Consider the following 24,290-nt stretch of genomic DNA (forward strand, 5'->3'; position numbering starts at 1 on the left):
CACCTGCCCCAGTACATAACTGCCTCTGCCCAATGAAGCATCCTGAGAAAAAACATAACTGGGTGCATCTCAAGCACTGTAACACCTCCTCTGCAGAGTAATCAAAGGTCAGCTCCTGTCAGATCTACTGCTGTTATCTTGCTGAAAAGTTTCAGCCATGATCTTGACACTCCTTTAATGAAAGGATTTTAGATAAATTTTAGAAATTTTTAGAGTTTCAAAAAGCAAAAACCATGAACAAAAAATAACTTCCCTAAAAAGTATTATCAAGTGCCTGTTCCTTTTAACAACTCCTTTAAATAAATGCCATACTTCTGCTCCATCAGACTGAAGCAACATTCCAGGAGCAGGTATCAAATTTTGTTACCCAGTAAGTTGCTTACAGGATTTCCTATATCATATAATAACCTTATATCCTCAATATCCTTTTAAAGTAAGGATGTATTACTAACCCTTTCACCAAACAAACAAAAGGTAGTGGCAGATCAAGATACTTGCAGACAGCCCTACCCAAGCTTTGCTGTGGAATGGGAACATGGAAACTCTGACTCAGACCCGTTTCAAAGCAACTAATACTTCTCTTAAAACACGACCTTCATCAGCTCCTAGGAGAGTTGCATGTTACAGAGAGCAATTTGAGAGTAACAGCCAATGCATCTAGAAACTCATTTTGTGCATTACTCCATGCCCAAAAAATGCATTGGTGGATAAAAAACTGTCAAAACAATGGCACATGTGGAACTGTTTTAAATGGTATAACGCCTTCTGCTTCTGTCACACTTTGCAAGTCTCTCCTAATGGATTAAAAAAAAAAGTCCTGAAAGAAATCCTCAGTGTGGTCCTCAGCTCCCAGCCCTCAGGAATGCGATGTTCCTGCCCACTCAGCGCGCAGCCCAGTGCGGGACTGCGCAGGCACAAGGAGGAGCAGTGTAACAGACATGGAAAGGACCAAACCACATCATCGTGTCCATTTTTCTAACAAGGTCCATAAAGATGTCAGGTTTTGTGTAGCCAACTTGCTGCATTGTGTGCTGGCAGGGGCAGGAACTCCTTCAATCTGGCAGAGCTGGCACTCCTATAGTTGATATATTTACCCTGCAGCCTCTTTGATTAATTTTGAATTCAACCCAAATAGGAGCTACATGGATGTGCTCAGTTAAGTAAAGGAGGAAGGAAAGAAGGGGAAAAGCAGTCCATTTTCACTGTAACACATTGCTCACTTTAAGCAGCATACCATCTGGGCTGAATATAAAAAAACGGACTCATGTTTCACTCTGAAGGGGACTGAGTAAGGAAAATCAATCTGTTTTAGCAGCCACTTCCAAAAATGTTGGTATCTAAATATTTAATATTCCCCAAAAAAGAATCAGGGAAAAATAAATGAAAGGACAAGACATACTGAGCAAGCACTTCACACTGTATTAAGAAAGCAAGTCAAGGATATCCTTCACAAAACCACCTTTACCTGAAAGCACTCCAGAGAATTGTGCACACTACAGAACAGATCATTACTGATCACACAGCTCTGTATCAGGAAGTATAATCAGTAAGAGCAGGCAATCAGCCTGGCCAAGGAGAATTTGAGGAAGAAATACAGGACACTTATGTGTTCATTGCCCTCATGAACAATGCCAGTAACATCAGCCTCATGGCAAAAAAGATCTATCACCAAAGAAGAAGCATGAACTCTTCACTGCCAAACCTTGGGCATGTCTTTGTGGGAATCATGGGATCTTCACAGGATTTTCAATGGATTGCTGCTTAAAGTTTTTCATATGCGAAGAGAATTATTTTGATCAGGCTGCTATGTAGCTGTGAGGCTGAAGGGTTACTGATGATACTTTCCTGTCACACCATGCACACATTATACTTCATATTAATTTTTAATTTCTGCTTAAACCCTTGCCAGGTGTAAATCCACACCAGGTTTGATATAAGCACATCAGGAATCTGTTTTAACTCTACTTAAATCTGCAACATGTTATGAAAACAAATGGAGAGAGACTACAGCAGATCAGTAACTGGAATTTGCAGCAAGATGGCATCCAAAAGACACACCTTCAATACCTGCCAATATTTGATCACCAGCAAGACACATCACAACTGAAGAAAAGCCAGCAATATCAGCAGACTTGAACAAACATGTTTTCATCTTCTTCTGTTATTTTAAAAGACTGCAAATAAGCACTGTCAAGTGACTGGTAGGCTATTACAAGATTTGACTCCTTAGAGAACACAAAACTACTTCCAAACACTTACATTCAGGTTCAGTTGCTTCTGTGAATTTAGCCCCTCAGGACAGATGTTTCTTTTCATACTTCTTTACGTTGACATGAAGCATGTGACTCACTCCACGCCTATTTTACAGAGGACTACTAATGCAGGTGATGCACTCAGAGGAGGAATCCAAAAGCTGAGCACGAAGGAAATGCTTTGCTTATAAACTTCAGTTTAACATGTGCATGCACAAACTTCACTGGCAATAAAAGTGTGTTGTCAGCAAGATAACACCAGTGGCATTTAGGCAGACTTGGATTAAGCTCACTGCACTGAAACAGAAGGCAGAGAAAACTTCTGCTTATGGGAGCAAGTCAGGACTCATGCAGCTGCCCAGAGACTGTGGGACAAACTTGCTGAACCTCTTTATTACATTTCACCCCTTGCTGAAATGAAAACAAGGCACTAGTTTTGAAGAGGAAGGTGCCAATGCTGAATTCGAGCACATAGGGTATAAAAAGATTGCACTTTAACAGTACCAAAAAGGTAAGGAAAATACATCAATGAGGGTGATGCTTACTTTCCATCTCTCAAATAAACACCTTTGGTATTACCCCAAAAATTGTTTGCAGCTCAACATTCATAAGCATATCATAAAAATCAGCAAAAATGCCAGTCTTCAGTTTGATCTGCTTTCCTATGCAGCACTGCAAAGGTCCTTGCCAGAACAGAAGCATGCCAGCACACATTCAGGCTGGCTTTGGGAAGCAAGGAATAAGACAGGCCCACTCTTGCTCTAGAGTGAAACCTCTGACAACACTTAAGCCATCTGCCACAAGTAAAGGACACCTGCCATTAATTATCTAACAACTTAAACCCCTTGAACAGCTTTAATCCCTATCCTCCCCTATCCTCATTTAAACTACCTGATGATTACAGTGCTTATGCTATATTAGAAGTTATGAGAGTTATTTGTTAAGGCAGATTGACAGTCCCACTGCAATACAAGTGCTCAAAAATGTTTCTTTACTGAAGCAGCAGGTAATTAGTGATTAGTCAAGGAACTGCTCATTGATCAGGTTCGACTTCCTCTCCTTCAGTTTTCCAACCATCATCCATGAGATGCGCTATATTTGGTATCTGGCATTTTCAAGATTTAAAATGGATCAGTCCTAGCCAAAAGATCAGAAACTCCTATGGTAACTTCAAATTAAACACTAAGTATTACTGAGGCAAGTCAAAGAGAATGAGAAAACCAACCCTCTCAGAGCACTAAAATTGATAGCTTCTTTTAATTTAGACAGGAAAACTACTGCAGTGAGGAACACTGACTACTATCCAATGCCCATCAGTCACCCATTAATTCCTCACTGCAAAACCTGCCTTTGTTGAACTGGAGATCAATTAATCCATCACAGTCCCCACCATAAATAACACAATATGCATAGAACAGAGTATCTTCTAAATACTTTACAACATTAGTTGAAGCAACTAGCACATTCGCTGTAGTAGGTGGCTGCATTTCAGCACTTAGTCATGCAAGCACCTTAATGAAATATAATCTTCTAAACTATTCCCTAACAAACAACCATTTCCTTTTTTTCCTTGCAACAACATGTGCAGGAAGTGAGCCAAAGTGAACAGGCTTACTTTAATCCTGCACCATTCATGGCTGGATTCTATATTTGGGGGACTGGGCATTTCACTAAAGCTTCCACGTTTGCTTGTCTCCGCAGCAGTGCAGCTGTTTGAGTACACACCAAAAATACATCCCCCAGGTCTGCGGGCACTTGGCACACTTAGTGAGGTGGAAGGGACAGAGGCTGTGGGCCATTAACAGTGCAGAGTGAACACAGCTCCAGACTAGCACAGGTTTAAACAGAAAAAGGAAGCAGGACGGAACAGTTGAGATTACAGAACTGGGTGCACCTCAAAAGACAAGCATTCCCCAGCAAGGTCAAATGGAGATTTTATGCTGCTCTTATCCAAGCTAGAGCTACTCACACTGCTTCCTTAAAGAAGCAGCAAAGATAAAAACATTTTATTTTTAGTACCTTTGAAGGACACCAACTATGTGTAGTCCAACAGGAGCAAGTGCCAGATTCTGCACCTGGGACAGGGCAACCCTGGTTGTGTGGATTGATTAGGAAATGAGAGGCTGGAGAGCAGTGCTGTGGAAAGGGCCCTGGGGATCCTGGTCTATAGGAAGTTGGATCTGAGTCATTGTGCCCTGGCAGCCAGGAGGGTCAACCCTGTCCTGGGGGGCTGCAGGCACAGCATGGCCAGCCAGGCAAAGGAGGGACTGTCCTGCTGTGCTCTGCACTGGGGCAGCCTCACCTCCAGTGCTGGGGGCAGTTCTGGGTGCCACAGTGTAAAAGTGACATAAAGCTGTTAGAGAGTGTCCAAAGGAGGGCCATGAGGATGGTGAAGGGCCTTGAGGGGAAGCTGTATAAAGAGCAGCTGAGGGCACTCATACTGTCTGTAGAAGAGGAAACTGAGGGGAGACCTCACTGCAGTTTGCAATTTTCTCCTGAAGGGAAGAGGAGAGGCAGATACAGAGCTCTTCTCTCTGGTGACCAGGACCCAAGGGAATGGCCTGAAGTTGTATTTAGAGAAGGTTTAGGTTGGGTATTAGAAGTTTTTTCACCCAGAGGTGGCTGGGCACTGGAACAGGCTCCCTAGGGAAGTACCAAACCTGACAGAGCTCAAGAAGATTTTGACAATGCTCTCAGGCACAGGGTGGGGCATCTTATGCAGGGCCAGGAGTTGAACTTGATGATCCTGATGGGTCCCTTCCAACTCAGCATCTTCTATGATTCTATGGCATGTTGCTATAACACCACTCAAAGGAAAACATTATTTTTGTCTTCACAAAAACAAGAGACTAAAGGATTTATGCACAATAATGCAGAAAACCTGCAACAGATCTTAGGACAGAATTTAGATTTTATTATTCCCGTCTTTCATTTAACAATGCACTTGTAATTACTTGGCATCAGTTTGTGTATCAAACAGATGTACCTACCAGAAATTAAATGGGGAGTAGGGGTAAACAAGGAGATAATAAGCTCATGTGATCCATCACACTACTCCAATTTCCCTAAACACAGGCCGAGCTGACATTCTGCCCAGAAAATACTGAGATCATGCCTGAAATGTGACAGCAGCAAGACTGAGTTTGATTCATTCAGCATCAAATTTAAAGGAGTAACAGAAGTGATGAAAAAAACCCTTCCATTTAAACAAGAAGTACTATGTTTATTTTATTGTTTTTCTAACAGTTGGGAGGGGCTAGGTTTAAGTTTCTTCACATGATATTCTATGCTAATAAAAAATCTACCTACCTACCTACCATAATTAAGTTTAAGTTTCCCAATCAGAATCAGAATATTCACTTTCAAAGATCAAAAGCTTTTAATTGCCCTTTGAGACTTGTTTCTGCAAGGACTTTTTTTTGTGGCGTGCAGATGCAAGAGATCACAAAAGGCTGCTGTTAACCACATTTTCTTGCTTAAAAACATGCATTGAATTACCTGCATTTCAGGGCCTTCAGAGAAGATGGTTAGCTGTGCAAATTCTGGGATGTTCAGCCTTACTAGGTGGGCAAATTTATCTAGGTCTTACACATGACGCAAGAAAAATCCCACGATTGTTCTGTCTGGAGAAAACAACTGAATTCACTATGAGGTTATTTCCCCAGAGGCAAGTGGTACTTCAAGCTGTTCTGTTGTGTCACATGACAATCACTTAAAGCGCTGTTCCAATGAGAAGCAATCACAAGGACTGGCAGAATTTAACTGTGAGGCTGTAAAAGTGTTAATTCTCTGAAAAAAATAACTCCATAATGTCAGTTGCTCTAGGAGCATTTCACTATGGCAGTGGTTAAAGCATGCTCTAACTTACAGGCAGAAAAACCACTGAAGTCCTTTGGAGTTGGTAGCTGATACTGGACACACTCCCTCCTCTTTTACATCCCAGCATACAAAAACAACAATGCCCAAATCTGCAGCAGTACAAAACACAGAAGGGAAGAAAGAATGTTTCAGCAGGATGCTAACAAAGTATTATCTTGCTGCCTCTTCAGTGAGTAGTCACTCAGCACTTTTAACAATATTTAATATTTAATATTTCTGTAGTCTTATGTCTCACCACACAGATCAGACATAGAATCAACCTTCGTAACTAAATGCAGCTTGAGCAAGAGTTACATGTTACAGGAAAAACAAACGTACAAACAATAAACAGATACTGTTAACTGGTAGGCAAAAGAATGTTTCAGCCAGGAAAAAAAACCCCAACCACACAAAATTACAATCTCTGCACCTACACAGACCATAGAATCCAAGTCCATGCAATGATGACAGTATGGAATGGCATAGCAGGCCAGGGGCAGAAACACCATGTCAAACTATTCTATGCTGCTTTCTGTACATAGCTGTGAGAAGCTAAAGGTGCATATCCTCAACAGTTCAAGTTGATTTAAATCAGAGCAAATAGCCCCATCTTTCTATAACCCAGGCCATAAATTCCTGTCTTTCTCTTACTATCCAGTTGCATAAACTCCACCACAGGTGAGCAGCAAGGTTTAAAAAAAAAGTTAGCCTAGAGTCTGTAGTTCTCAGTGCTGTCTGAATCAACCCACCACAAAGTTTCAAGAGCTTATGCCATTACAGAAGAGAAAGGAACATGCATACTCCCTCCAGATCAAGAACACAACAAGGACTGTAGCTTTTTCTCAGGCTAAGTCAGGTAACCCAAAGCAAATGCTTCTGCCATTTACAACTGCAACAGGCACCACTTAGTCCCACAAAGTTGCTTGTCTTGAACAACTATGCCACAATTACCTCTTCTGAGCAACAAAGTTTTCAAGAGCACTAATTTCTTCTTGGTAGCTGTGCATCAGTCTTCTCCAGTGAGGAAAGCTGCCTGTCAGAACCAAACATGCCACTCTGTGTCCCAGCAAACACATAAATGGCAAAGGCTGATTTCCCACACTGACATCTTACTGGTGTCACAGGAACTTTCCTGCCCTCTGGCAGTCACACTCCTACTACCAGACACTTCCACTGCTGGGACTGAAACCCCTACACAGTGGATGGCTCCAGTGACTCAATGGGTGCACTTGACTCTCTGCACAGCCCACATTCACACTGTCAGAAAAGGTTTCCTTACTGCATTAACCCTGGTTTCCCATAGTAAAGTCCCAAATCTCTAGTTCCTTTAAGTAATTTAATCGTGGTGATAACACAAAACCAGCTTGAGCTGGTGCCTCTAGAGAGGGAGCCTGAACAAAGGAATCCCTGTGCCTTTATACCCTCAGTCTGTGCTGCCAATAGTCTGGGGTCTTTCTGCTGAGCCCTTGGCTCCTGCTGTGTCCCAGTGTCCGGTCACCTGGCCAGTGCCACAGGTCCCTGTGCCCTTTGCTGTGCAGGTCACAGCCCCTTACCTGGGGCTCCCACCCAGGCACAACCTGCTGCTCTCACTGCAGCTGCACACCCAGTACCTGCTCTAAGTGTATTCCTCAGCACTGGTCGCTGACAATTTCAAAGGTGTGCTAAAGACAAAAAGCACAGGGTTCTGAAAGCAACTCACTGTGTAATAATGGCAAAGAAAGCAAACCAAGATGAAGTTGGGGTAATGATCATCTTCCTGATGACAGAGATGGCAGAGGGACCTTCCCATCAGGAGTTTGCACTTAGGATGTGACAGCACATCAGGAGGGAAAGATAAGCTGTGGTGCTGGTAATGAGGGGAGAACTTGGGCTCTGACACTACATGAAACAGTCACACATCAAAAAAAGCTTGGAAGAGACAGATGTGTGAGAGGCTCCGCAGAGGAACCAAGCCCAAGGAAGGCCAGGATGTAGGACAGAGCAACAAAACAAAACATCAACACTGTCCTTAACAACAAAGAAAAAACTCCTAACCCTTTACTCAACAACACTGAGTTAATTTCCAAGTGTGAGGAGATTGATGACAGATAACTATGATTTTCATCTAGGCAAGAGACAGATCTTCAGACTTCCCTACCCTAGGAAGGCAACTCAGCTCCTGCTTTGAAGTCTTGCCCTAAGAAAAGAAAACAAGGAAACCAGAAACCTCTCTCCTGAGGCTCCCAAAAAAAATCTGGAAGAGGTACAAGAATATTTTTTTAAATACATTGAATCAACAGTTAAAATTAGGAGAATTACCAGAATACAATCAGAGTAAAGGAAAGGCAATAGTTACTAGGTGGTAGTGACAGCACACTGACAGTGAAGATGGAGTAGTATTCCTAAACAGAAGCATCACCTGGAAATAGATGATAACCTATTCAAATACATGCAAATCCAACAAAGAGGTAAGAGTGAGACTGAAAAGAGGGCATACATGAAGACCATGTGTACTGGGTGACAAAACTTGATGTAAAGTGAACTTAGAACAGCCCTGAAACCTTTAAGGAGAAAGGCAACTCATTGCTCACCAGCTGCAGAATGCAGAACTGCATCCTGTTAGAAAAAACAGTTTAAACAAAACAACTCAAAACAGAGCCTTGATTTCAGAGCATCACCAGGCTGGGTTATAATCAGCCAATTTTTATCTACCCTATATACATGAAACCATGATAAGCCATGGGGCAGCCACAGCAACCAGACTGTCCAGGAGCTCTCACAGTATTTTGGAGACCCCTGCTAACATACTGGTCAAATTTAACCACAGGACACAAACCTCTTCAAATGTCACGTCCCAGGTCTACTTGAAGAGATTTTGCCATTACTTTAGAGTTGAGAGGTTTTTTTTATAGAAGACTATGTATTTGCCCTTTTCCTGTGCCTCTGGTCACATGTCCTTCAGTAGGTAACCCTCAAAGAGAGTTAAGTGGGGGCAGAAGATGGTCAGTAATGGTAGAAGATACAAGTAATGGTCATTTATTTGAAGTTGGAAATTTCCCATCATCACCACCAGAGACCTAGAAAATAATAATTTCAAGTGAAAAAATAACTGCTTTTATAACCACTTACTTAAAGTATTATTTTCTCCCATTCAAACTGAGCTCTTTGATGTGCTTTATACAGCAATAATAAAAAATTATCCAGAAGATAAAGTTACTCAGTGTTTGCTGCATGGATTAGACTACTGCTGCTTTCTGTAAGCAAATCAAAATCAGAAAAATAAATGTCATTTGCATTTTGTCAATAGGAAACATGCTGTTAGGCAGATCTATGGCAGGGATTATATTGAAATGAGGGTCTCACTCTTTTCACTGGAGTTTAGTTTCACCTTATATCTTTCACTTATTGTACCAGAAGCCATAGCCAAGAGCAATGATGCTTCCCTGCCGAAGAATGTATAGAGTGCCTCCACACAACAGGACATGAACATGGGGAGCACAGTGGGGCTTTGCAATCTTCCTGCAAGGCAATGGTGACCGATTCTTTCCAGCAAATACTGCCACAGCGAGATGCCATTCCACACACCATGTACCCCAAACTGCTTCTGAGCTAGCAGTAAAATCAGGGGGTTGACTGCAACAGAGATAATCTTGGAGTTTGGCTTTTTTAACATTTGCTGTATTTAACAGCACAGCAAAGAGTGAAGAATACCGGAATGAAGGTAGACAGAGGAAGATTTAACAAAAAACAGAAAAGCTTTTCATGAGAGCATGAGAAAAATGAACTTTCCCTGGGAGCAGGGGATGCAGCTGTAGACAAGTGACTCCAGATAGGGTCACAAAACAAAAAGACCAAGATTCAGTCTGTGTGGTATACTAACTTTCTTCCTTTTCCCACTTTTTGCTTCCTGAAAGTTCTGTTTCCTTTATTTCCTAAAATCCTGTGAAAAGTTTCTCAAAAAAAAAAAGTGAAAAAGTGGCACCTGCTTTTTAGATACCTATCTTGGTCTCAAAAGAAATAAAATATCCTACCCACCCTACACAAAGTGCTCGTGAGACAAAAAGTCTCAGAAAAAAGCTCCCCAGCATGGTCTAATTAAGAAAGATTACACACTTCAGCCCCTAATCCAAATATTTTGGGTGTCTCACTTGAGCCCTCTTGCAGCTTCCAAACCTGAATGTGTTTCATTCAGAGGAGTCAATCCTGGGGACAAACTCAGCTAACAAAAATGAATACATTTCCGGTTAACTACAAGACCATTCTTACCTTTTAAGGCTTCATTCAACATTTTTTGCATCAGGTATTCTCTGCTGAGCCAAATCAAAACTCAGGAGATCGCTAAAGCCCCATGCTACAACCTCACATATCATTTTCCTGGCTGAATAAACTGAAAGGTCCACATTCCTTCTGGCACCCATCATATTTAGGTATGCTATAAAGTGTACATTCTGTAGAAGCTGGAGCAAAGACATGTCCAGACACAGCGCGCCAAACTGGAAAACGCTGTGAGAGCTGTGGAGCAAACCCATGAACTGGGGAATCACCTACAGAACTGTACAGACTGGGATCGGAAGAAATACACAAGATCTCGGGAACCTCATGAAAATTGTCAACAAAACAAAACCTTCATATCTCAGTAAGCCAGAGAACTCAAAATGCATAGACAAAAGACACACATTCTACGTACTCAGTTATAAATTTTTTGATTCTCAAAGTGCATACTACCGGCAGGATACATTTGTTTTCACACAAAATCCAAACTGGAACTTAGAGTGCACAAAGTTCATAAATTTGCCAATCTTTTCTTCAAGCTCCTTGGAAAGTAAGCATTATCACTGCAGTGGCACCTGAGGTTGGCCAGAACAGAGGTTCTTCAGCACCTTGCTCAACACAGAAATGAACAGTTTCAGCATGCTGCCATTAAGGGTTAATTTTAATTTTGACTCTTGTTGGCCTGGTTGGCTATTCCCATAAATACCAACCCAGCAGATATAATTGCAAAGCAAGTATATTTGGTTCCAGTCACTCTGCCAATTTAGTGGCAACTAATGTTTGAAAATTGCAGGGTGTAAATTTAGCATAGTGGGTCTCACATCATGTTTGTACTGCTGGAGACTGTATTTGATTAATGAGAATTAAAAGAAAGATACCACACTTTATGAAAGCTTTTCTGTTTTTTCCCCAAATCTCTTGAAAGAAAGAAGTAAGAAAAATCAAACTGTATTGACTTGACAATGATGAAAACAGTGCAGCTCAAAACTGTGCATTTCTGAGTTTCAGCAGTCATTTTTTTCAAGATGATGAGCAGAAATTGCTAGTGCCAAGCAATGCCAAGACTTCTGCCAAGCAGTTATCAAATCTCGGTAAGACAAAACAAGCAGCAGGAGATGTCTTTGGAACACAAGGACAACCTGAACATATTTTCTCTGTAACAACAATGTTCAATTTTTTTTCACAGCCCCGAGAAATCAGCAATTGGCTAGCTCTAATTGTGGCTCTCCCACTACTACTCACATACACATTTTCACCTTCCTGTGTTTCTCACACACTGCAAGTTCAAAAGACAATGAAAACTGTACATAATAGGTATTTTCAAGGACACTTTAAGTATTACACAGTGCCAGACTGACAGGCACAGCCATCAAAAGAGACCACCAGTGTAATGCATGCAGACACCAGCCAAGGTTTCTCCTACTTAAAAGAAGTGTGCAACAGAAGCAACAAAAGCAAAGCAGCCTCCAGCCTTTGCATTTCCATAAGTCAGCGTGGCAGTGCATCACTGCTGTTATGACAACTTTGATTCTTCCTTGGCAGAACAATGTCTCAACCCACTCACAGTCCTTACTCACTTCTGCTCATTTAGGGTTGAATTTTCTTAACAAAATACCTAAGCAAACTTACTCCAGACCTACTGACATTTTCAGTCTTTCACCACCAGAGCCTCTGTCACACATATCCTCTCTTTAAAAACACAAGCCCGTTTTTAAAACAACAGAAATCTTGCCAAACATTCAGAACCCACTTTTCTCCTGGGGAAACCTGAATTGAAGACATTTGGGAGCAATTAAGTTCTTAAAAAGGCACTTGAGATTCTTCACAGGCTCATTTCTCTAATTTTGATTCCCAGTTACTTCAGTAATTTTCTTAAAAGTCAAGGTGACACATTCTGCTCAGATCTTCTGTCAAAGAGTTGCAGTCAGAGCTCTCACCTTCACTGCTGGAAAGCCCAGTGAACTCCAACCATCCATACACTGAGGCTTTGCTATTCTCTGAAGCCACCCCATTGGAATCAGAAAAACCAGCCTCACAGGTGAGGTACAAAGCTCTGAGGTAACAGACCCTGCTATAACTTTGGAAAATTAGTTAAACACTTCAGAAAGGTTTCACATACTTTGCATCAGATAAGATGTAAAGCAAATGAAAAAAAAAAAGATAGAGAGTGAAGACTTTCCTCCTACAAGACAAGTAGGAGGGGGCTTTCACTTAACGCAATTATCTTCCCTAAATTTTCCCTTCAGTTTTATTTCCCAATACTGACAAATTACTGAAGTATGTGGAGATCAGTCACTCTCACAAAAGCAAAAAGCATTTGGCCAAGAAGACAAATCCTGTGCTTCTATCATAAAGACCATGAACCTGGGACCACTTTTAATATTCATTTTATTACACAAAAATAGTCACTATCCTTCAAGATGCTTCCAAAAAAAGGATGCTTTCATTGTTATTATCACTAATGCTCAATTTAACAGGACAGCTGTGCCATCCTGTTAGCAGGAGACATTACACAACACAAAAAGACAATAAGCCATACTGTCTAGGACACAGGATAAGCAACTTGATGAGAATGGTGATGTCACTGGCTAACCTGTGACCCCATGTATTATACAAGACATCAGGCTGTTCTGTTTTCAGAGACCCCCAAGCAAGTGCCTTGCAGCCCAAATCATTCCAGACACGCCTTTGTTCATCAGTATGTACAAGGATGCACATCATTCATTTAACAGAATGTGAACTCCTTGCATTCAAGTCCTAGAAGAACTGAGTTTTGTGAATGACACCAACAACTCAGTCGCATTCTCTTCAAGTCTGGAAGAAAGCCTGTCTGCTGCTCATACTGCTTCATGTGGAATGAAACTCCTGTGACCCTGGTGACCAGCCCAAAACAAAAGAGGATAGCTGAGAGTCAGAAGAGGCTTTCTTCAGAATACCTCATTCATAATTTAACTGTTAACAGCCATGTAACTGGAGTGGCTGCAAGAAAAATTAACTGTATACATGTCTGTTATACTGAAAGCTCTTCAGTTGTGTTTGCTTTCTACTTAAGCAACAGGACTTCTCTTTATTTCAAGAGTTAGTCCCTTTGAAAAAAAAAAAGGGGTGAAACTCAACTAATAAACAAAATTAATTTAACTTCATTTTTAATCACTCAAGAAAGGACGAACGTGATTACCATAGTCTTTCCAATTTTTCTCATCTCCTATGCAATTAATTTTCACATATTCAATCACAATATAGTCTATAACATAGAAAGGAAATATTTATGCACTTGTTGCTTCACTACAAGTTTTGTGTATGGATATTTCTGATTCAGTGGGTTAACACAAAAATAGCATTACTTTTGACCATATACACTGACCCATATTCTTTGAACAATCTCAAAGTATAAAGGGAAAACTAACATGGAATATATAATGGAGTGCTAAAATTCACCCAGGCCAAGAAACTTTGTTCAAGCTGTAAGAGTCCTAGACCATATTGTTGTGTTTCATACACAAAGCAGATGATATGGCTCAACCTGAAGAACTTAATATTTTCTATTAGCTCTTTGACCTATAGCTGTGTTTTCTCCAGATTTTCCACAAAACATATTTAAAAGTAATCCACTAAGTATTGACTTCATTACAGCCGATGACTGCACAAACTAACTGAAGTGTTACCTCCACCAAACAGCATCTGTTCATTCCATGTCTGACCTCAAAAGAAGATCATGTGAAAATGTCTATGATATAACACCCCAAACATAGACATCCTGAAGCTGAGGATAAAGGTTCTTGCTTCCTTTCACCTTATCTAATCACCAAGTTCATGTGATCAGAAATGGTACAGAGTATCCTTCAGCAGTCTGGAAGCTTCATCTGAAATGCAGGAAGATGTTCCTACAGACTGCTACCACAAGGTAATTCTGCATCTTCATCACTGTCTTCATCTGAGTGGCCTTTATGAATTTTTCAGTGTATTGCAGATAACCTTGAACCTGGCTGACATTCTTCACCGCACTCAGACACAACAGACTGTCAATCAAAGCGACTTCCAGAAGGGTGGTGACACAGCTTTTCCAGTATGTCCACATACTTCCTGTGTTTCAGAAGCATCTTGGCAACAAGAAGCACACACTGACAGGTGCTTTGTGATCAAACACTTACTTAGCACTGAAAAAAATTAGTATGGCAAGATCAAAACCACTGAAACTTTAAATGTAAGACAGAAAGTTTCCTTCCCCCATGTATTCCCAAACCAAAAGCACAAAATTCATTGTGCCTCTGGAAACTGGAAATTAATTACCCCTTCCCCAAGTCTTAATTCTTCTTTCTGCTGCACCTTTATATCAGAGTTGCTTCACTGAAGCAGTTAAAATCTCACTTGAGAAAAGCACAGATTCAAGGACTACTTTTGTTTGTGGAAAGTAAAGTTTTAAGCCATTGTACTCACACTTGAAAAATACTCTTTTCCTTTTCTCAATTTGCTGCCTAGAAAGGTTGACAATAAATATTCCTTTTAATACATGGAATAATAGATTTAGAAACATAAGGCAGATACATTGCTGTGCAAAATGCAGGTACATTGCTGTGCAAAACATCCTAGCTGCAACACACTCAAGTTTTCAGTTCTCAAAATTCTCAGTTTGACAACTCCTCCATGGAAAACTATTTACTCAAAGTAGCAGCATCTTTTGTGTCCTCCCTTTACCCTGAGGAGAGGCAAGAGTGACTACAGACAGAACAAAGTGCAGCAGGCTCAAAAGATGAACTTTTTAATTTTAATGAAATGTCATCATTTGAAGTTTCATTTTGAAATCAACACTTTTTAAAGGAAGCTTGGTAAATGGAAACTGAAGCAAGAATGCAGTAGGTCTTTAAGGAATCCCACAAAGCAGCTGATTGACACTGATATTCTTTCCAGCCCAGTTCCTTTAATGAAGTTTAAAGACATCAGAACACTTAAAACCAACAAAGGGTGTTTGGGCACTGGAACTGGCTCCCCAGGGAAGTGGTCATAGTCCCAAGCCTGACAGAGTTCAAGAAGCATTTGGACAACACTCTTGGGCATGAAGTGTGATTCTTAGGGGCGTCCTGTGCAGGGCCAAGATTTGGATGATCCTCGTGGGTTCCTTCCAAATCAGAATATTCTGTGATCTCTGAGAACTGAATTGTCAATTCATTTTTATACCCACAGCAGCTGAAGGCAAAAAGTTACTGCACTGAAACAAACCCATGTAAGTTCTTTCAAAGAATCGTGATGCAAATTCCCAAGAACGTACAAAAATAGTAACAAAATCATTCTTGATGTGTTTAAGACAGAACTGAATCAATTTGGAAGCTATGTATGTTTATATATAAAAAAAAAAACAAAAACCCACCCCAAAAAAATCCCCTATTTATTTCCCTTTAATGCCTCCTTGGCAAACCAGACTCAGAAAGACATGCTCCAACAGACTGTGCACTGTCTTTTAGGATGTAGCACAGTGTTGGAAAACATTTGGCATTGCCAAACCCTGTACAAATGGCTACCAGTTCAGATTCTGCAAGGTAAAGCAACGTCCCAAGTTTTAAGAAAGTAGTCAGAAAACCTATGAATAAAATCCAGTTGTAGCTATTTATTTTTGGACCTTCATCCAGGAAATGATGAAAGATGCTTGCAGTGTCCTAGAGGATAAGCTATACAGATAAATGAATACACCTTCCTCATCTCTCATTTCTACATATGAGAGAGTGTGATACTGCCCTGCTTCCTCATTTGTATTTTAGCTCATATCTTACACAGACCAGAGATTACCCTAAGCTAATAAAAACAAGCGCCACATATTTTCCAGGACATCTATTTTAAAGTTCCTCTCTCTAGCATCCAGAAAATAAATCTGCCATTACTCCACCCTAGGAGACTGGTGGCACTAACTATCAGGAAACACAAGAAGAACCTACACAGTTCCAAATTCTCACCTATGACTCCTCACATAAAGAAGCAAAACATACACAACTGTTATCCATTCCCAACCTACATATTCCCACTATAATGAAAAATGATCAGAAATAACTCAATGTGATTCAAAGTAGGGATATAAAATGGACAACTGAAACAGCCTTCTCACACAAGCTTAGAGACAACAGCACTAGACAAAAGCAGCAGACCTGTAAGCACTTTGAGCACCAGCAAGAGGAAAAGACAGCAGTCCAGGAGTAGCCTACTGAACAAAGAAAAGAAACATTAAGTGACAAACAGCGACAGTGTGTAACACATGCAGTGCATGTAACATATGCAGCGCTGAGTCTTCCAAGTTCAGTCTGAGTTTCAGCCCTTCCTGGACTTGCTGCTTTGCTGATGCAAAAAGAAATCCACCGCCTCATCTGATGCTGTTTGCCCCATTCTTTTCGTAAGCTACTCCAATTTTATTGTGGCTCGAGGGCAAAGCATTTACGGAGAAGGGAAAAGGCATGTGCACAACAACCTCATAAAACATTGGCAAAAGCAGAGAAGCGAAACCGACAGTGGCAACTACCAAACTACCACTTCCTAGCATCTTACTTAGCAAATCAATCGGAAATCAGCTCCAGCAATTAAGTGATGATGAATTATTGATGACACTCACTTTGGGGAACTGAGCACTTACCAGCATTTATGAAAGGAAAGAAACTGAGGTGGGTAAGTGCTATGCCCATTTTGCAGACGGCACAAAGCCAGGCAGACAGCAAACAATTCCACAACATTATGCCTTTTTGAGGATCACTTATCTCTAGCATGTTATCTCAGTTCTATTTGTACATGGTCATACATCACCTTGACTTGTAACATATTCCTGCTTCAGAGAGGCACAGTGAACACTTCAGAAACAGAATTCAATAATTTCAGTAAGCACATCCTACTACCTTTTCAGAGGTGGGGACAAAAGTTCTGCTCAAAGTAAATGGCAGCAATATTGGAGCCACAGAAAAAAACACTTTAAAATGTGATCTACAACATATGTTCAGTGGCAGAATTTGCCCTTGAGAAAGCAAAGAAGGTATTCAAGTCCTACTATTTCAAGATACTTTAAGTCTGTGCTTGACATGTCTTTAAGTCAGCCAACTTTTTTTGCCAATGCAAATATATTCAACTAGAAACTCAGAAGAAAGCCAAGAATTTAGTCTTGGATTTAAAACACTCTTGCCAGCCACTCAAGGCTGTCAGTAATGCCACACAGGAATATTCCCTATCACTAACACATAAAACTGTTCTAGGAAAGAGAACTCACTCTACTCCTACCATACCTCACACCCGACCTTTCCAACTGATGCTATTATCTATTTATACCATTAAAAACCAAACACACAAAGGAGGATGTGAGCATTCACTGCACATTAATATCTATCCCGCCCCTTCACAATTTTTCATCAGACTTAGCAAGCAGACAGGCTACTGTCTACATGCACTTAAAGGTAAGTCTCTCACACTTCTACAGCTTTCACCCTCAACAGCAGCTGACAGAGCTGAGGCAGACACAGATGCAGCTTTACAAATTAGCAGCCATACGTCATCCACCTGGTGTGAAACACCACGATGCCCCTTCAAACACCACAATGGTTACATGCTTTCGAGTGTGCTGACTAGTAGGCAGCTGCCAGGAATGCCAGTGACATAAGCTTCAGGAGGGGGAAGATGAATGTCAGTACCTGCAACACAGTCCAGCCTTGCAGACAGGATGCCTTTCAGGGAAGGGCAGCTTTCTATGTGGAACTTGAGAAGACTGGAAGATAGGGTTCAGCCCTGCCACAGATGTCTTACATGATCATATTATTCTGCTTCCTGTGGCTTCAGTTTTCCTTATCTGTTAATGACTACTAATGCTCTCCTATCCCATGGGAATACTGCCAGCATCCATAATTTATGTTTCCACCTTGCTTGGATGCTGAGAAGATGGGTACTGAAGATATATACTGATCAGTTGTTTGCCAAATATATAAACTGGTTTTAAGAAATATCATAAAAAATGCAAACTATTAATATTAAAGCCCATCTGCATCATATAATCATTAAGGAGGGAAAAAGCCTCAATGGTCACTGAGTCCAAACATTAACCCAGCACTGACAAGTTCACTACTACACCATAACTCTAAGGACCACATCTACGTGTTTTTTGAACACTTCCAGGGATTGTGATTTCACCACTTTGCTGGGCAATCTGTTCCAATGCTTGATCACCCTTTCAGTGTGTTCGCAATATAAACTTGCCCTGGCACAACTTCAGGCTGTTTCCTCTTGTCCTATTGCTTGTTACCCCATCTACCTCACCTCACTACAATGTTCTTTCAGGGTGTTGTGGAAAGCAGTAAGATTCCCCCATGAGCCCTCTTTTCTACAGGTTAAACAACCCCAGCTCCTTCAGCTGCTCCTCACAAGACTTGTGCTCCAGACCCTTCACCAGCTCTACTGCCTTACTCTGGACTCATTCCACTACCTCAATGTCTTTCTTGCAGTGAGGGGCCCAAAACTGAGCACAGGATTCGAGGTGTGACCTCACCTATGCAGAGTACAGGGGACAATCATCGCTCTGGTCCTGCTGGCCACACTGTTGCTGATCCAGGCCAGGATGCCATTGGCTTTCTTGGCCATTTGGCCACACTGCTGGCTCATGTTCAGCTGCTGTCAATCAGCAACCCCAGGTCCTTTTCCACAGGGCATCTTTCCAGCCACTTTCCCCTAAGCCTACAGCATTGCCTAGGGCTGCTGTGACTCAAGGGCCTCAGGACCCAGCACCTCGCCTTGTTGAACTTCACACAGCTGGCTTTGTCCCATCGATCCAGCCTGTCCAGATCCCTCTGCAGAGCCCTCCTACCCTCCAGCAGATCACTCTCTCCCAGCCTGGTGCTGTCTGCAAACTCCATTCATTCCTCAACAGTAAACAGCCATTTTTATAACCAAAAATCTTTGAGGTACGCAGGTATGCAGCTAATACCCAGTTTCAGAATTCTGATTAAAATAAGTAGGACCACCTTGTAACAGATAAGCAGGAAGGAGTTTGGGAAATTACAGCTTTAACTACCAACTAGATTGTTCACATAGTAACTCTCAAGAGATAAGTGATCCCCTAGAACTAAGAAACTCAAATCATTTTAGATACAGAAATTAACTGCCCTCTTATTTACACTTACAGGTCCAACAAGAACGGTTCAAGTATGGTTCATTTCTGTTTTCCTTTTGCACCTACCTGTTACTTCGTTTAATGCTGGGTGTGTGATTAGTGGGAAAAGGGAACAACTTGGGAAGCTTGTTTGAAAACAGATTATGAATCTGTATGTTTCAAAGTATCCAAAATCACTCTGCTCTGGAAACGGGCAATGACTAGCTCTTGGTAAAGTTGTTTATACCTAGGGTTTAATTTTGACAGCTGAGCTCACTCAAACTGCTCTCTAACCAAAACATTTACTACAGCATTTCAGTAACACATTTTTTCCAACACAACAGGCCAACACAGTCCTTCTAAACCAAAGCCTACAATACTGGAACAGTAACTCAATCTGTGCCAAGGTAGTTTTCTTACAGGAATGTGCAAAGTAGCTTGGAAGGCTTGTGTTTGCAAACACCCAACTTATTCCATCTCCAAGGGCCAGACTGGCAAAGGTGCAAAGACCACTCTATTTCCTCAATGTCACTGCTCCTTTGAGACATCTCCTATCAGACATGCTTCCTTTCCAAAATGCAGATAACCACCTGATATTTTAGAAGTATAAATCATGCACTCTTTACTGGGTTAAAAACCAGCTGGATAGCCCTAAGTCCCTAAGTTGGGCAGGAGTGTTGCTCTGCTGGACAGGCTGGATCAATGTGCCAAAGCCAGATGTGTGAGGCTCAACAAGGTGAAGTGATGGGTCCTGAGGAAGTTGGTGTTGTTTAGCCTGGAGAAAAGGAAGCTCAGGGGGACCTTATCATTTTCTACAAATTCCTGAAAGGAGATTGTAGCCAGGTGGGACTTGGCTGCTTTTCCCAGGCAACCAGTGACAGGACAAGAGGACACAGCCTCAAGCTGCATCAGGGGAGGTTCAGGTTGGATATTAGGAAGAATTTTTACACTGAAAGGGTGAGCACTGGATTGGGATGCCCATAGAGATGGTGGAGTCAACACCTCTGGAAGTATTCAAGAAGCGACTGGACATGACATTTAGTGCTAGTTTAGTTAACATGGTGGAGATTGGTCAAAGGTTGGACTCGATCTGGAAAGGCTTTCCCAACGTTGATGAGTATTTGATTGTATGTGGGCTTAATTTTAACAGGATCTAACAGACCTTACAGAGGTCTCTTCCATACAGGCCCAAAGGAAGTTACATTGATTGTTTCTTCAACTGGAAAGTTTGCTCACAGTAGAGACCTGCCTAATTTTGCAACTACTGATGAGAAAATAAATAAAGCACCAACACTACAGGGAAAAATTAGCTAACCATGCTTTACAGGCTGAACAGTTTCCCCATGAGACTACTCACAAGGAGCAGTGGCAGTCAGCAGGTCAGCAACTCTGGATTCAACCTCAGTTAGGACATGAATATCCTGCCAATGATCAGCACTGTTTCTTGTGTTTCCAGATTTTATTCGACTCAGCTAATTGGCCATTAAGCTCCAATGGGGTGGACATTTATCTACAGATAACACAAGGAAATTGGAAAGTAAGCAGCCTGAGGCTACCCTGAAGACTGTTAACCAAATAGCAAGGCAGAGCTCAATTAAAACAATTAATCAGAAAACCTATATAGTCCATTGGCAGATTTTCAAGGATCCCATTAGAAATTTTAAGGATATTCAATCTGATTAGACACTGAAATCTATCTCATGTAGAAGTCATTAATAAGTAAAGAGCCTTTAGCTTTGAAAGCCTGAACATTTTCAAAGCCGCAGCAGGAAGAGACACTGGGCCTTTCCTCTGTAACATGCAGAGTTTTGCATAAAAATGGCAAACCCTTTCTATACTATATTGAAAAACATGAGACTGATGAAAAGGTACAGTTGTGCAAACCAATGTCATTGAGTACCCACCACTTTTGGATGGACTCTGCTGATGTATCTAAGAGACACATACTCTTACATGCTACCTCAAAAGAGCTTACAAACTGGACCTCTGAATCAGGAGTATTGCATGAAATGTCTAATACCTCAGTTGTTGAAAAGGGCAGGCATTTCAATCACTTGAAATTGCAGTGCAAATAGGAAATTACACTGCAAAACATTTCATCTCTCATTTTATGAAAACTTGAAAATGAAAAATGGCTATTGTGCTCTTAACATTAATGGACATATAATTCAAGTATGCAATAAAGTCACTGAAACTATTCCGGACTCTTTTTTGAAAAGTTGCAACGAAAAACGTTTCAAAATATGACGCTGTCAGTAATCCCTATAGGGAAAAAAATCTGACAACACTTGACTTCAAACTCGCTTCCAATGTAGAAGCTCACATTCCTCATGTAAGATTTCCAGGGTACACCTGCTACTGCCAACTTCCATTGTTTATAAATACTCTTAGGAACTCTACTATCAACATCTGTTTATCTTCTAGGTACTCTGTTAATGTCCTAGACAGACCACTTTGATCTCTGGACAGAAGTACATTCCTCGTTTGTATACTGCACATAGTAGCTCCATTTTTAGAGGAGTTAAAAAGAACAGGTTCCTGAAATTTAAATACTGCTTGCAGATAACAGAGGGAAGTCCTCCATCTGATTGCAAAAGGACAAATGCTTGCGATTTGATTAAGAACACGTAAGCTGAAATATCACAGGGATTCACTTTTCTTACCTTCACATTTGCTGATAATCAAATCCAGTATATTCACAAGACTGAAAATGCCTAAAAAGAGTAGGTAGATCTCATTTTTTAAAAAAGGGTTACCAAACAATTTTAGAAAATGTAAATCAGAATTCCAACAGGACTTGATTCAATATAGGGCAAGTTTAACATCTAGAACCCTGGTTACATAGTAAAATGAATGATCTGTTCATTTAAAAGTTCACAATGTTTTGGGTTGTGTTTTTTTCACAATTCTACCATGTAACTCCATTCATGCTTTCATTTCTCTCACAAACAGGTTCTGAAATTCAGCCATACAGATTGTTTTCTTCCCTCTCCACCTTCTTTTTACCTTTCAAAAGCTTGCTGAAAGTGAAAAGAAGCCTTTTTTGAGTTTGAAAGACAGCAATCACCACAAACACTGTTGTTCTTCCTTAGCCAATTCTGAATTATACCTACTTAGTTTAACGACTTGGTCTTTTAAAAGTGATTGAGCAGTAAGTTGTTCCAGACTCCAGGATTTCACAAGTGCAGTCTCCTTTCTGCCAGACTGAGCAGATCTTGATCTCAGCATCTGTACTGTGCCTTTCTAATTACCCAAACAAGCAAAGATGCTCAGATTTTACATGATGCCAAGACTTACTGTTGATCAGATCATGGAAGATTTAGTTTGATATCTTCAACATCATCCATCCAAGGTCAGCATCAGAGCCCCAAACTCTTCTGATGGACAGCCATTCTCCTCAAGACAAAATCCATGCACTACAGGTTCCAGATAACCATATATTCAGTTTAGGAGAGTGCAGTTCCACCCAGCTTTTAAGACTTCACAGTTTTGGGCCAGGCTACAAGAGCAACGTGTGCCATTGGCAGAAGGTTGGCTAGCAAGTGAGGAATGATTTGGCCCTTGAAACTCATTGATTGTAGTGTATTTCCTCTGAAGGTCACAGATGCTGACTTCACCAATGTATGTGTTTATGAAGAACTGATGTGCTTTGGCAGGTGAAGCAACTCTACATATGTAACTCTCTAACAAGTCTATTACTGCACATATTTAACAATGTATTCAGTAACAATTCAGCCATTTATAAACCACACCTTGCATTGTGTCAAGTAAATATTGCCTGTCCTTTGTAAATGATCCCTGAGAAACAGCTCATTTGCTTAAGATGCACAATTCACTTATAAATTGTACCAGAAACTTAATAAGACCCGAGTAGTCTGCTCTTACTAAATTCCACCTTCCAAACTCAGCAGCAGTGAAGTCCCACATAGCCTAAAGCTGAGCCTTAGCACACAGCATAGCTAAGCAATGGATAGGGCAGGGAGAAGAAAAGCAAGCACAGCACCAGTAGCAGAGTGAAGTGGATCACTTGCAATAGGAAGAGGCAAGGAAAAAATGACAATCCCTAACTGCAGGTTAGGCATAGATATAATAAGTATACATAACAGTATCTTTCTTTTTCAGTACAGAGGTATGATGAGGAAATCCATGGCAAGCTCTATGCATCAATGGGTACAATTTGGTGAGGTCATGAGGTACAAAGGAAGAAAAAAGAAAAGGATACTGAAAGAAGGAAGGAAGGGACAAATCATCTATGAAAAGAAGCATGTAAAGACTAAGTCATCAGCACACAGCTTCACAACAAGAAAATGAGAATGCAGGCAGAGAAGGAAAAAGACAGGAGTTTGGCAAGAAAGAGATTCACAATCTGAGAAATAATGGCTATCTTTAGCTGCAGAATTTTAGCTAAGCTTATACAAAGAGCAGCAGAAACATTTAATAGCCCTTAACGTAACTTGTGAAGAAGAAATCAGGAGACAGTAGCAGAATACCAGCCCTGAGACTGAATCAGTAACCTCGAATCTCCAAAGTGCAAGCTCAAGTGTTACCTTCTGTAGCCATGTGCGAGCAATGACCCCATTCCGTGTCAAGCAGCCACTATTTAACAGGTTCAACACAGTCCTGAACCATGGGTTACCTGAGCAGAGCACCCCAGACAAGCAACAACCCTTCAAGCTGCCAGTCCTAGCCCTGCCTTACAAAAGGGAGAGAAAGTGCAACTTGACAAATGCATGGATTTGCACAAGTATCTCAATTTGTGTGTCTCAATCATGCTTCACATCTTTGTACACCTAACACTACAGTATTTGAGGAATCATAATGCCTTTATG

At 41.0% G+C, this 24,290-nt stretch overlaps 1 protein-coding gene across 4 annotated transcripts in view; it reads right to left on the reverse strand.

The window, feature by feature from the left end:
- LDLRAD3 (low density lipoprotein receptor class A domain containing 3) overlaps window positions 1–24,290 on the reverse strand; it is a 164,611-nt gene that overhangs the window by 73,273 nt on the left and 67,048 nt on the right. The window contains exon 1 of one of the 4 annotated variants that reach the window (XM_033063765.1): window positions 20,819–20,881. The exons of the other annotated variants lie outside the window; for them this stretch is intronic. The gene's annotated coding sequence lies outside the window, so the exon portion shown is untranslated. Of the gene's footprint in view, window positions 1–20,818; window positions 20,882–24,290 lie in introns of those variants that run through there. 4 annotated transcript variants of the gene reach the window in all.

Source organism: Catharus ustulatus, chromosome 6 (assembly GCF_009819885.2).
Source record: "Catharus ustulatus isolate bCatUst1 chromosome 6, bCatUst1.pri.v2, whole genome shotgun sequence".
NCBI lineage: Eukaryota > Metazoa > Chordata > Aves > Passeriformes > Turdidae > Catharus > Catharus ustulatus.